The sequence below is a fragment of the Aquarana catesbeiana genome, linkage group LG09 (assembly GCF_042186555.1).
Source record: "Aquarana catesbeiana isolate 2022-GZ linkage group LG09, ASM4218655v1, whole genome shotgun sequence".
NCBI classification, from domain to species: domain Eukaryota; kingdom Metazoa; phylum Chordata; class Amphibia; order Anura; family Ranidae; genus Aquarana; species Aquarana catesbeiana.
The window spans coordinates 117,054,875-117,068,584 of NC_133332.1; positions in this window are offsets into that span (position 1 = coordinate 117,054,875).

The window sequence follows — 13,710 nt, forward strand, 5'->3', positions numbered from 1 at the left end:
CCATTATTTTCACATTTGTATGGACTTATTTGTATGATTTAGAAATTTTTGGATATTTTACATTATTTTAACGTTTTGATTATATCACTTGCAAAAATATTATTGTTCACTGCATAGTAGTAGTGGCTGCACTACTGTGGAATTGATTATTGGTTAGTACACTAATATTAATGTCACACTTTTTTTTTTTTTTTTTTTTAAGGCATTTTGTTGTGTTTATGTCCACTAATTCAGGGCGGCGGAAGGGAGGTAGGCTGTACAGCGCCCAATGAATTCTAACTGCAGCCCTGAAAGCAAAAAACAATGATGGTGGTTTTGTTGCTATATGTCCCAGATATCCCTCTTGCTGACCATATAAAACATATGTAGCGACAGGAAAAGTGGGTTTTAGAGCCCAGCTGCTGCACATATGCCTGCCTCTGTGGTGGCCTGAGTTTGTGTGCTGAGAGTGCATTCACAGCACACTGAGCAGTTAATAACAGCTCTTGGTCAATGGATTCTGATCATGTGGCTGCTGTGAGAACCAATCACAGCGGTCACATAATAGGGAAGCCATGCCAGGCTGCCAAAAGTCAACGTGAAGGGGGTTAATCTTTCCTCCACCCAAGTCAGGTTCTCCAGAGTGTCCAATATGTCCCTGTAATGTCAGGTATGCAGCAAATTAAATCAGAGTGAAGCTATAGCACCCATGTATTATTATTCCAGGTTAGTGACTCTGAAATAACTGAAGCCATTAGAATATCTTGACAACCAGACAACTAAAATGTCAGGAGCGATAGCCTTCATGTTTCTCAGGACAGGTCTCTTAGAAGTGACCTGATTTAAAGGAATAACTTCCTGGTCAATGGACGCATATTTATATTCAGGCACATTCATAAGTGTCCATTAAAGCCCAAACGTATTTTTAGTTTGTTTGCAGTCATGCCTTACTGTATACAAGTTTCTTAGTCACATTGTTTTAATTAATGTGTTGCAAACTTTGTTACCTAGAAACAATTGTCTTTTGAACTTCCAGTTAGCAGCAGCATTGTGAGCCTGCCATGCAAACACCTTCAGTTTTCTGGTGGGCTGAGGTCTAGACAGCCGAAATGGCCAACTGAAGGAATGCACACAGCACGTTGACACTGCTGCTGCTAATTTCAAACGCAGTGGCCTAGCGCTGTCAGCCTGCAACAGGAAATGTTACTGGCAGGATCTTGAGGTAACAAAGTTTGCAACAGATTCACAAACACAGTTTTAAGAAAACTATAGAGTAAGCCATGATGCCAAACACACTGAACATAATTATGGGTTGACATACAGTACACACCAAAAATCTATTTAAGCACCACATATTTAAACTTTTGGTAAAAGTAAAACATAAATAATGAGACTGCTTTTCTCTGTCTCTTTGTGTTTTGTTATATTACTCGTCCCTTTACATAAGCCATTTTGGGTTGCAGCACTGCAGCTGTACAAGTAGAAGATTTCTTTGAGGATGTCACCCCCATTTCCCATTCTTTTTCTGGGTTTGAAATGTCCCTGGTTCTCAGACTCCAAGCTGGCAATCAAGATGGGCAAGGTCAGATCCACTGGGTTGATTTACTAAGAGAGTAGAAGTTGTTCACTGAATTTTTTTTATTTCACGATAGTCTAAGAAGAACCCATCTTCACCCTATTCACTACGTTTTGGGTACTTTCTCTTTGCTAAGTGAACAGCCTCTACCCCTTAGTAACTGAACCTCAATGTGCATGAACTTTTTGGATGTTCCGATTTGAACATACGTTTGCCATTTATTAGGTAATTTTGGGTAGCACTTTGGTTCAGGAGTAAAATTGCGTACATTATGATAGCACCTAAAAAAGGTTCTGTAACCCAAAGCATGTAGTATGTATGTGAGAATGATTACTGCACGATACAAATGTTTTGTAGCCAGTAGCATACCTACTTGACTTATTTCTGGACAGACTGTTTACATGGGTTTAGACCTATTAACAGGGGCGGCTCCAGACATTTTTTTTTGGGGGGGGGGGGGGGGGGGGTGCTGTAAGCATTAGTGGTGGTGCTAAGGCAGCGCATAGCATGCCGCCCCTTGTGTGGGCGTGGCCAAAAAGTGAGTGTTGTTAATGGTGGGCATGGCCTAAGAAGTTAGTGTTTTTTTTCATGGTCTTTCCCATTGTATAGGCAATGGGGCCTTCAGGCACACAGAATTGATTGTTGGAGTAAAACAAACCCAAATGGAACCAGCGATGATAAACCCTAGCAAGTATAAGGGCCAGCAATGATAACCCCTAGTACATGTTAGGGCCAGCCATAACACCCTACAGCATAACAGTGAGGGACAGTGATTAGTACACAGTGCAGAAGAGTGACCCATTAGAGTGTCCAAAGAAAAAGAGTGACCCCATACACAGTGCCCGGAGCAGGACAGTGACCCCATACACAGTGCCCGGAGCATGACAGGCATGTCTCCTCAGTCAGTGCCCAGAGCAGATCGGGCATGTCTCCTCAGTCAGTGCCCAGAGCAGATCGGGCATGTCTCCTCAGTCAGTGCCCAGAGCAGATCGGGCATGTCTCCTCAGTCAGTGCCCAGAGCAGATCGGGCGTGTCTCCACAGTCAGTGCCCAGAGCAGATCGGGCGTGTCTCCTCAGTCAGTGCCCAGAGCAGATCGGGCGTGTCTCCTCAGTCAGTGCCCAGAGCAGATCGGGCGTGTCTCCTCAGTCAGTGCCCAGAGCAGATCGGGCGTGTCTCCTCAGTCAGTGCCCAGAGCAGATCGGGCGTGTCTCCTCAGTCAGTGCCCAGAGCAGATCGGGCGTGTCTCCTCAGTCAGTGCCCAGAGCAGATCGGGCGTGTCTCCTCAGTCAGTGCCCAGAGCAGATCGGGCGTGTCTCCTCAGTCAGTGCCCAGAGCAGATCGGGCGTGTCTCCTCAGTCAGTGCCCAGAGCAGATCGGGCGTGTCTCCTCAGTCAGTGCCCAGAGCAGATCGGGCGTGTCTCCTCAGTCAGTGCCCAGAGCAGATCGGGCGTGTCTCCTCAGTCAGTGCCCAGAGCAGATCGGGCGTGTCTCCTCAGTCAGTGCCCAGAGCAGATCGGGCGTGTCTCCTCAGTCAGTGCCCAGAGCAGATCGGGCGTGTCTCCTCAGTCAGTGCCCAGAGCAGATCGGGCGTGTCTCCTCAGTCAGTGCCCAGAGCAGATCGGGCGTGTCTCCTCAGTCAGTGCCCAGAGCAGATCGGGCGTGTCTCCTCAGTCAGTGCCCAGAGCAGATCGGGCGTGTCTCCTCAGTCAGTGCCCAGAGCAGATCGGGCGTGTCTCCTCAGTCAGTGCCCAGAGCAGATCGGGCGTGTCTCCTCAGTCAGTGCCCAGAGCAGATCGGGCGTGTCTCCTCAGTCAGTGCCCAGAGCAGATCGGGCGTGTCTCCTCAGTCAGTGCCCAGAGCAGATCGGGCGTGTCTCCTCAGTCAGTGCCCAGAGCAGATCGGGCATGTCTCCACAGTCAGTGACCAGAGCAGATCGGGCATGTCTCCACAGTCAGTGACCAGAGCAGATCGGGCATGTCTCCACAGTCAGTGACCAGAGCAGATCGGGCATGTCTCCACAGTCAGTGACCAGAGCAGGTCGGGCATGTCCCCACAGTCAGTGACCAGAGCAGGTCGGGCATGTCCCCACAGTCAGTGACCAGAGCAGGTCGGGCATGTCCCCACAGTCAGTGACCAGAGCAGATTGGGCATGTCCCCTCAGTCAGTGACCAGAGCAGATTGGGCATGTCCCCTCAGTCAGTGACCAGATCAGGCATGTCCCTTCAGTCAGTGCCTGTGTGCAAAAGCATGCTGCCATAGATCAGATCAGACTGCTGGAAAGCTGCCCCCTCCCCCTTTCCAGGCTCAGCAGCTCCATTGAGAACAGAACAATGCCTGTAGTAATGATGAACCATCCTTGCTCCACCTCAGCCTTCCTCCTTTGTACCATACCATGTGACCACAGCACCTGCACAACAGGAAATCCCACACGTACACTGCTCTTATCCTCTAAGACTGACAGGCCCAGTCAGCCCTGCAGACTGCAATGCACTGAGTGCAGCAGCTTGTTCTGCTCCCTCCTCCACCAGATAAGGAAACACAGCTGCTCTCCTCCTCTCTCTTCTTAGCTTACCTGCTTCCTCCAGGCTCCTAGGGCAGTGCACAGGGCTGAGCTTTCTCAGCTGCTTCAATCCCATTCGTCTTTTGGTGGGAGGCATCATGTGTCACCACCAGTGCTTTTATAAGGTAGCACCAGCACTGGATCAATCCACCACTGATGCAGCCTTGCCACCCAGCCCCCGCCGGGTCTAACTAATCATTAGCGGATTATTGGGCTGTATCCCTCCACTTCAGAAAAGATTCCCTAGCCATTTGCTGGTGCTGGTGCTGGTGCATAGCCAGGTGCTATGAGGGTGCTTGAAGACTTTTTGGGGGAGCTTTAGCACACCCAAGCACCCACCTGGTGCCACCCCTGCCCATTAAAATGATTCTTAAGGAAAGAAAAACTAAAAAATTTATTATACTTACCTGCTCTGTGCAATGGCTTTGCACAAAGCAGCCCCGATCTGATTTTTTTGGGTCCCTCGTGAGCGGTCCTAGCTCCTGACGATTGCCCCCAATAGCAAGCCACTTGCTCTGGGGGCACTACTCACTTCTGAGTCGCGCTGTCTATGTCCATTCACACTCTGAGTGCAGCCAAGCCTCACCCCCACACTCTCTTCATTGGCTTACTGCAGTTGCGGCATGCTCTCAGAGTCAGGCAGTGACTTTCCCATTAAAATATAAACCCTCCCCAAGTTTAGCTACGGCAATACCCACAAGATGGTCACAACACAGACTTATTGGTGATATATACTCCTCCCTACAAACAACTAGTGCTAGTACACAGGGTGGTAGTTTTGAGTGGTGGCGTAGGGATCTGGAGACCATTAGTGATGAGGAATGGGAGAAAGCTCTAGAGAATTTGACCAGGGTCTCCTTATCCTTCTCACAATGTTTGACCCAGTAATTTATCATTCACAGGGCTCAATATACTCCTCAAAAACAATATACTTGGGGTAAAGCAGCTACACCAAATTGTTCAAGGTGTACTAGTGAAATGGGCACACTTATACACATGATGTGGCGTTGTCCTAAACTGCATTAATATAGGCAGTATCTATTTGCTACATTAAATACTCTATGCTCCACACATGTTCATTCAGATCCAAAAATAGCTTTGCTAGGGATTATATCGGAAAATATCCCCCCATTTAAAATGTATGTGACGTAGCTGCATTCTATGTACATAGCCCGTAAACTCATATTACAGAAATGGATATCAAACTCCCCACCAACTGTTCAATGGTCTGATGCGATTAATTTTAATCTACGAAGATGTCACATCTACCTCAATGCAGGTGGTCAGACACTATAGCTAGCTACTGTGTGCTTCACCTATAGCAACCCCCTTTCCCTTAGGACAAGCAGACCTACCGGTACTTGTTTGCCCCCAGGACTTATACACAATGCTATAGTGCCTGGCTACCATACTAGGGCAGACGTGAGCAGAGCAAACAACAAACTACTTGCAGTTTAGCAGACAGATAGCATGGTTCTAAGACGGTCCAAGTAATAAGGCAGGCTGAGTTCAGGGAATAGTCCGATATCCGATCTGGGTCATACACAGGGAGATCCAACATCAAGAAAGGCAGACAAACGGGAGGCTTGATCAAGAACAATGTGGGTAACTGTGTCTCTTTCACAAGCGAGGGATAGTGTGTTCAGTTTACTTATATCAGGTGACTGACCAGATCAATCATCTTTCAGGTGAACACAGACAGGGGAAAAGCAACAGCCAACACCCGGGTGCTGGAATGAGGAACAGGGGCACTAAGTGATCATGACAGAAGGGAAAAATTGACATATAAACATAGGAAATTCCCCAAAATTTTTGGGGAAAATGTGGTCATGATGGCTAGACTCTAATCTGTTTGTGCAAAAAAGATTGGCCTACAGGTGAGTTTGTTCAAAATTTAGTAGTGTAGTAGATCCCTGATAGGAGATAACTGTACATATGAGCTGTAAAGGTGCAGTCGTTAAATTGAATATAATGGCAGTGGTGCATTTAGGTTTTGTGCTGCCCTAGGCCTGACTAACCTCATGCACCCCCCCAATTTAAATACGACCCACCCCTTGCTGCCGAGGCCACACCCCTTCCCGTTTAAGACCAACCCTATCATCTGTAAACCACACCCCTTCCTCTTTAGGCTCATTTGGCACCTTTCAGGGGGGAGGGGGGAACAGGTGCCTGTTTTTGACAGGTACCCTTCTCCACTCCCTGGAGACTGCGCTGCCCCCTCTAAAGTTCGGCCCCCCTCCTCCTTCCTCCACTGGGGCATTCAGAAAGTGCAACGCGCTTTGCACACGTGCAGTAGTGAACCGTCTGGTTTCCCTTACCATGAATGATGGTGGCAAATAGGGATGAGCCGAACACCCCCCTGTTCGGTTCGCACCAGAACTTGCGAACAGGCAAAAAATTTGTTTGAACACGCGAACACCATTAAAGTCTATGGGACACGAACATGAATAATCAAAAGTGCTAATTTTTTAAGGCTTATATGCAAGTTATTGTCATAAAAAGTGTTTGGGGACCTGGGTCCTGCCACAGGGGACATGGATCAATGCAAAAAAAAGTTTTAAAGACGTTTTTTGCAGGAGCAGTGATTTTAATAATGCTTAAAGTGAAACAATAAAAGTGTAATATCCCTTTAAATTTCGTACCTGGGGGGGTGTCTATAGTATGCCTGTAAAGGGGCACGTTTCCTGTGTTTAGAACAGTCTGACAGCAAAGTGACATTTCAAAGGAAAAAAAGTCATTTAAAACTACTCGCGGCTATGAATTGCCGGTCCGACAATACACATAAAAGTTCATTGATAAAAACGGCATGGGATTTCCCCACCGAGGGACCCTGAACCAAAATTTAAAAAAAAAATGACATGGGGGTCCCCCTAAATTACATACCAAGCCCTTTAGTATGGTATGGATATTAAGGGGAACCCCGGCCAAAAGTTTAAAAAAAAAATGGCGTGGGGTCCCCCTCAAAATCTATACCAGACCCTTCAGGTCTGGTATGGATTTTAAGGGGAACCCCGCGCCAAAATTAAAAAAAAAAAATGGCGTGGGTCCCCCTAAAAATCCATACCAGACCCTTATCCGAGCACGCAACCTGGCACGCCGCAGGAAAAGAGGGGGGGAAGAGAGAGCGCCCCCCCTCCTGAACCGTACCAGGCCACATGCCCTCAACATTGGGAGGGTACTTTGGGGTAGCCCCCCAAAACACTTTGTCCCCATGTTGATGAGGACAAGGGCCTCATCCCCACAATCCTTGGCCGGTGGTTGTGGGGGTCTGCGGGCGGGGGGCTTATCGAAATCTGGAAGCCCCCGTTATCAAGGGGACCCCCAGATCCCGACCCTCCACCCTGTGTGAAATGGTAAGGGGGTACAAAGTACCCCTACCATTTCACAAAAAAACTCAAAAATGTTAAAAATGACAAGAGACAGTTTTTGACAATTCCTTTATTGAAATGCTTCTTCTTTCTTCTATCTTCCTTCGGTTTCTTCCTCCATCTTCTTCTTCTGGTTCTTCCTCCAGTGTTCTTGTCCGGCATCTTCCTCCGCGGCGTCGGCGACTTCTTCCCTTCTTCTTTTCGGGCCGCTCTGTATCCATGATGGCATGGAGGGAGGCTCCCGCTGTGTGACGCTTCTCCTCTTCTGACGGTTCTTAACCCCTGACGCACGAGGGGGCGGGGTCACCATTACGTAACCCCGCCCCCTTCTGACATCATGGGGAATGCCACAGGGAAGTCCCGTCAAGTCCCCGTGTGTCAGAGGGGGGCGGGGTGACCGGGTGGCCCCCCCGTTACTTAAGAACCGTCAGAAGAGGAGAAGCGTCACACAGCGGGAGCCTCCCTCCATGCCATCATGGATGCGGAGCAGCCCGAGGAGAAGAAGGGAAGAAGACGCCGACGCCGCGGAGGAAGATGCCGGACGAGAACACCGGAGGAAGAACCAGAAGAAGATGGAGGAAGAAACCAAAGGAAGATAGAAGAAAGAAGAAGCATTTAAATAAAGGAATTGTCAAAAACTGTCACTATAAAAAAATCACTATATGGGGTTTTTATGCGGATGGAATAGCTTTGGCTCAAGTCATTTTTTGATTTCATCCCCTGTTCCCCTTCCCCCTCCCCCAATTCAAAGGGGGCCAACCTAGCCGTTATATTTGCTATATGCGATTTTGTTTATATTTTGTTTATAATTTACATGCGATTTTACATGTGGGATCTGGCTACACACGATTTACAAAGTATTTTTTAAACTAGGACAACGTTACACCTACACACTCCAAAGGGGGTCACTTTGCTGTTTTATGTTTGGTTTTATTTTCGTTGAATTTTTTATTTGCAATTTTGGTTTATACTTTATATGCGACTTTACATATGGGATTTGGCTACACACGATTTACCAAGTATTTCTATGAATTAGGACTGTGCCACACCCACACACTAACCCTTCACTTACCTTCTGTTTTTTCCACCTTGGTGGAAATCACATTTGTGGAGGCAGCAGTCCTTTATGCGATTTCTTCCATTGTTTCCATTTTTTTTCATTTTCTTCACTTTTTTCTCCACTAGGACAACGTTACACCTATACGCTCCAAAGGGGGTCACTTTGCTGTTTTATGTTTGGTTTTATTTTCGTTGAATTTTTTATTTGCAATTTTGGTTTATGCGACTTTACATATGGGATTTGGCTACACACAATTTACCAAGTATTTCTATAAATTAGGACAGCGCCACACCCACACACTAACCCTTCACTTACCAGACCTGAAGGGCCTGGTATGGAATTTAGGGGGACCCCCCACGTCATTTTTTTTTTTTTTTTAATTTTGGTTCGGGGTTCCCCTGTGGGGAATTCCCATGCCGTTTTTATCAATGAACTTTTATGTGTATTGTCGGACCTGCAATTCATTAATAGCCGCGAGTAGTTTAAATTACTTTTTTTCCTTTGAAATGTCATTTTGCTGTCAGACTGTTCTAAACACGGGAAACATGCGCACCTTTACAGGCATACTATAGACACCCCCAGGTACAAAATTTAAAGAGATATTACACTTTTATTGTTTCACTTTAAGCATTATTAAAATCACTGCTCCCGTAAAAACGGACGTTTTTAAAACTTTTTTTTTGCATTGATCCATGTCCCCTGGGGCAGGACCCAGGTCCCCAAACACTTTTTATGACAATACCATGAATATAAGCCTTTAAAATTAGCACTTTTGACTTCTCCCATAGACTTTTAAAGGGTGTTCCGTGGCATTTGAATTTGCCGCAAACACCCCAAATAGTTCGCTGTTCGGCGAACTGGCGAACAGGCGAACAGCCGATGTTCGAGTCGAACATGAGTTCGACTCGAACTCGATGCTTATCCCTAGTGGCAAAACCCGAGAGCCAATCTGAAAATCGGCTGAGGTGTCGACATCGCGGGATCCCTGGACAGGTAAGTGTCCTAATATCAAGTCAGCAGCTACAGTATTTGTAGCTGCTGAGTTTTAATGTTTTCACGGGGTGGGGGCGGGACTCCTCTTTAATGAGTTTGCATTGATTTCAGCATTGATGGAGCACTTTATTGCAATATCATGATCTGCAAATTAATGCACTTTCACTAAATGTGGACTGTTTAAAGGGTTTGCATTGATTTTAGCATGCATGGAGCACTTTACACATGCCTGTGGCGGCTGGTGCTCAAAACTTTTGGGGGGGTGCAAACAAACTAAAAAAATCAGAAAAAAAGACATCAGTTGCAGCCTCACTGTGCCCCATCAAACACAGACACTGTGCCCACCAAACGCAGCCACTGTGCCCACCAATTGCAGCCACTGTGCCCACCAAACGCAGCCACTGTGCCCACCAAACGCAGCCACTGTGCCCACCAAACGCAGCCACTGTGCCCACCAAACGCAGCCACTGACCCACCAAACGCAGCCACTGACCCACCAAACGCAGCCACTGACCCACCAAACGCAGCCACTGTGCCCACCAAACGCAGCCACTGTGCCAATTCAATTGCAGCCACTGTGCCCCATCAAACGCAGCCACTGTGCCCACCAATTGCAGCCACTGTTCCATCAAACACAGCCACTGTGCCCCACCAAACGCAGCCACAGTGCCCCACCAAACGCAGCCACAGTGCCCCACCAAACGCAGCCACTGTGCCCACCAAACGCAGCCACTGTGCCCACCAAACGCAGCCACTGTGCCCACCAAACGCAGCCACTGTGCCCACCAAACGCAGCCACTGTGCCCACCAAACGCAGCCACTGTGCCCATCAATTGCAGACACCTTGCCCTCAAATGCTGTCACTGTGTCCATCAATTGTAGCCACTGTGCCATCAAATGCCAACACAGTTCCCATAACACTGATATAATTTATTAAATGACTTTACCTGCTGTCCTGGGGGTTCCCTTGTGCTTCTCTCTCTCTCTCTCTCCTCCTGATGTCACTGCCAGACCCCGCCCCAGTGCCGAGTAGAAGAGTCAAGGAAAGCAGTGCGGAGGAGGGTAGGCGGAGCATAAGGCTCCACCTCTGCCAGTCACCGGCCGCTTATGGGGGCATGAGTCACAAGCCGCCCCCCCGCATGAGAGAATGTCCCCCCACCCGATTCCCGACTCCTGCTTTTTTTGCCGCCCCCCGCAAAGTGCCGCCCTAGGAGTAGGCCTTGTCAGCCTAGGCCAAAACACAGCCCTGTATAATGGCCTATGTCATTATTAATGATATGGTAAAAGGTCTTAAGTAACAATGATTGTAAAATCTTTAAGGTGCATATTTTATTTGAATTCTTATATATGCAGTGGGGACGAAAAGTATTCAGAGCCCCTTAAATGTTTCACTCTTTGTTATATTGCAGCCATTTGCTAAAATCATTTAAGTTCATTTTTTTTTTTTTGCTCATTAATGTACACACAGCACCCCATATTGACAGAAAAACACAGAATTGTTGACATTTTTGCACATTTAGTAAAAAAGAAAAATTGAAATATAACATGGTCCTAAGTATTCAGACCCTTTGCTGTGACACTCATATATTTAACTCAGGTGCTGTCCATTTCTTCTGATCATCCTTGAGATGGTTCTACACCTTCATTTGAGTCCAGGTGTGTTTGATTATACTGATTGGACTTGATTAGGAAAGCCACACACCTGTCTATATAAGACCTTATAGCTCACAGTGCATGTCAGAGCAAATGAGAATCATGAGGTCAAAGGAACTGCCTGAAGAGCTTAGAGACAGAACTGTGGCAAGGCACAGATCTGGCCAAGGTTACAAAAAATTTCTACTGCACTTAAGGTTCCTAAGAGCACGGTGGCCTCCATAATCCTTAAATGGAAGACGTTTGGAACGACCAGAACCCTTCCTAGAGCTGGCCGTCCAACCTAACTGAGCTATCGGGGAGAAGAGCCTTGGTGAGAGAGGTAAAGAAGAACTCAAAGATCACTGTGGCTGAGCTCCAGAGATGCAGTCGGGAGATGGGAGAAAGTTGTAGAAATTCAAACATCACTGCAGCCCTCCACCAGTCCGGGTTTTATGGCAGAGTGGCCCGACGGAAGCCTCTCCTCAGTGCAAGACACATGAAAGCCCGCATGGAGTTTGCTAAAAAAAAAAAAAACACCTGAAGGACTCCAAAATGGTGAGAAATAAGATTCTCTGGTCTGATGGGACCAAGATAGAACTTTTTGGCCTTAATTTTAAGCGGTATGTGTGGAGAAAACCAGGCACTGCTCATCACTTGTCCAATACAGTCCCAACAGTGAAGCATGGTGGTGGCAGCATCATGCTGTGGGGGTTTTTTCAGGTGCAGGGACAGGACTACTGGTTGCAATCAAGGGAAAGATGAATGTGGCCAAGTACAGGGATATCCTGGATGAAAACCTTCTCCAGAGTGCTCAGGACCTCAGACTGGGCCGAAGGTTTACCTTCCAGCAAGACAATGACCCTAAGCACACAGCTAAAATAATGGCTTCACAACAACTCCGTGACTGTTCTTGAATGGCCCAGCCAGAGTCCTGACTTAAACCCAATTGAGCATCTCTGGAGAGACCTAAAAATGGCTGTCCACCAATGTTTACCATCCAACCTGACAGAACTGGAGAGGATCTGCAAGGAGGAATGGCAGAGGATCCCCAAATCCAGGTGTGAAAAACTTGTTGCATCTTTCCCAAAAAGATTAATGGCTGTATTAGATCAAAAGGGTACTTCTACTAAATACTGAGAAAAGGGTCTGAGTACTTAGGACCATGTGATATTTCAGTTTTTCTTTTTTTAATATATCTGCAAAAATGTCAACAATTCTGTGTTTTCCTGTCAATATGGGGTGCTGTGTGTACATTAATGAGGAAAAAAAATGAACTTAAATGATTTTAGCAAATAGCTGCAATATAACAGAGCATGAAAAATGTAAGGAGGTCTGAATACTTTCCGTCCCCACTGTATATTTTTTGGGCTTGTTTTTTTATGTAGTAGTCTTATTGTAAATTGTTAAAAAAAAGTATCTGATTTAAAAAAAAATAAATAAAAAGTGTAAACAAAAAAAAAAAAAAAAAAAAAAAGGGTCCTGTTGTGGGCTGATAACTAGACATGTGCACACTGAAATATTTTGTTTCGGAATTTCGTTTTCGTCCAAAAAATAAATTTATTTAGTTACTCCTGAAATTTTTTTTTATGTATTTTGTTTCATTAAAAAATGCATTCTTCTGAAAAGCTGAAATAATTAAGGTCGAATCTGTCATTGAAGGCTTATGGTGTCTGTCGAATGTTCTAAGAAGATTCGACGGAGCAGCTAACTGCAGCTAAATCGTACATTTCCGGTCGAATGTTCCGCCTACAAGCTATAGTAGAATTCTAATGTTGTATGACACTAGTAATAATTATATTTATTGATTATTATTACTAGTCAACCAACATTAGAATTCTTCTATAGCCTATGGGCGGAGCATTTGACCATAAATGTCCGCTCGCGGCGACTGCTTCGTCGAATCTTTTCTTTCTATATCGAATAATCTTGGACTAATAGTTAGGTTAGGCACATTTGACCTTTTTTGCTATTGTCTCTATAATGTCCAATCTTTTCTCTCTATGTCCAATCTTTTCTCTCTATGTAGAATAATCTTGGACTAATAGAGCTAAGGTTAGGCACATTCGACCACAGGTTCGATGGACACAGATCGCTATTGTCAGCGTCATGTCGAATCTCATATCTATATCGAACTGTTGTCGCAACAAAAACGAAAAAAAAGCATTTGTTTATGTCGGATCGGTTTTCGGATCCTGCACGTTCGTTATCGTTTGTTAAAACAATAATGAAAATACCCGAAATTCGGACGAAAATGCATTCGGACGAAAACTAATGCACATGTCTACTGATAACACACAATTTTTTGTGCACTAAATGTCAACCCTGCCCAGTGTCTTTTTGCTAAACTATGCAGCTACTTCTGCTCTTAGATTTCTACAACATAAATGCTAATCATTCTGTAGTCCAAGATGAGAACTAGAAAGACTCCTTGGATAACACATGAAGTGTGCAGAGAATACAGCACATCTCTGAACTGCTGAGAAAATCAACAGTTTTTTGCACTTGTCAGATATAACAAAAACCTTCCAATGGTAAATT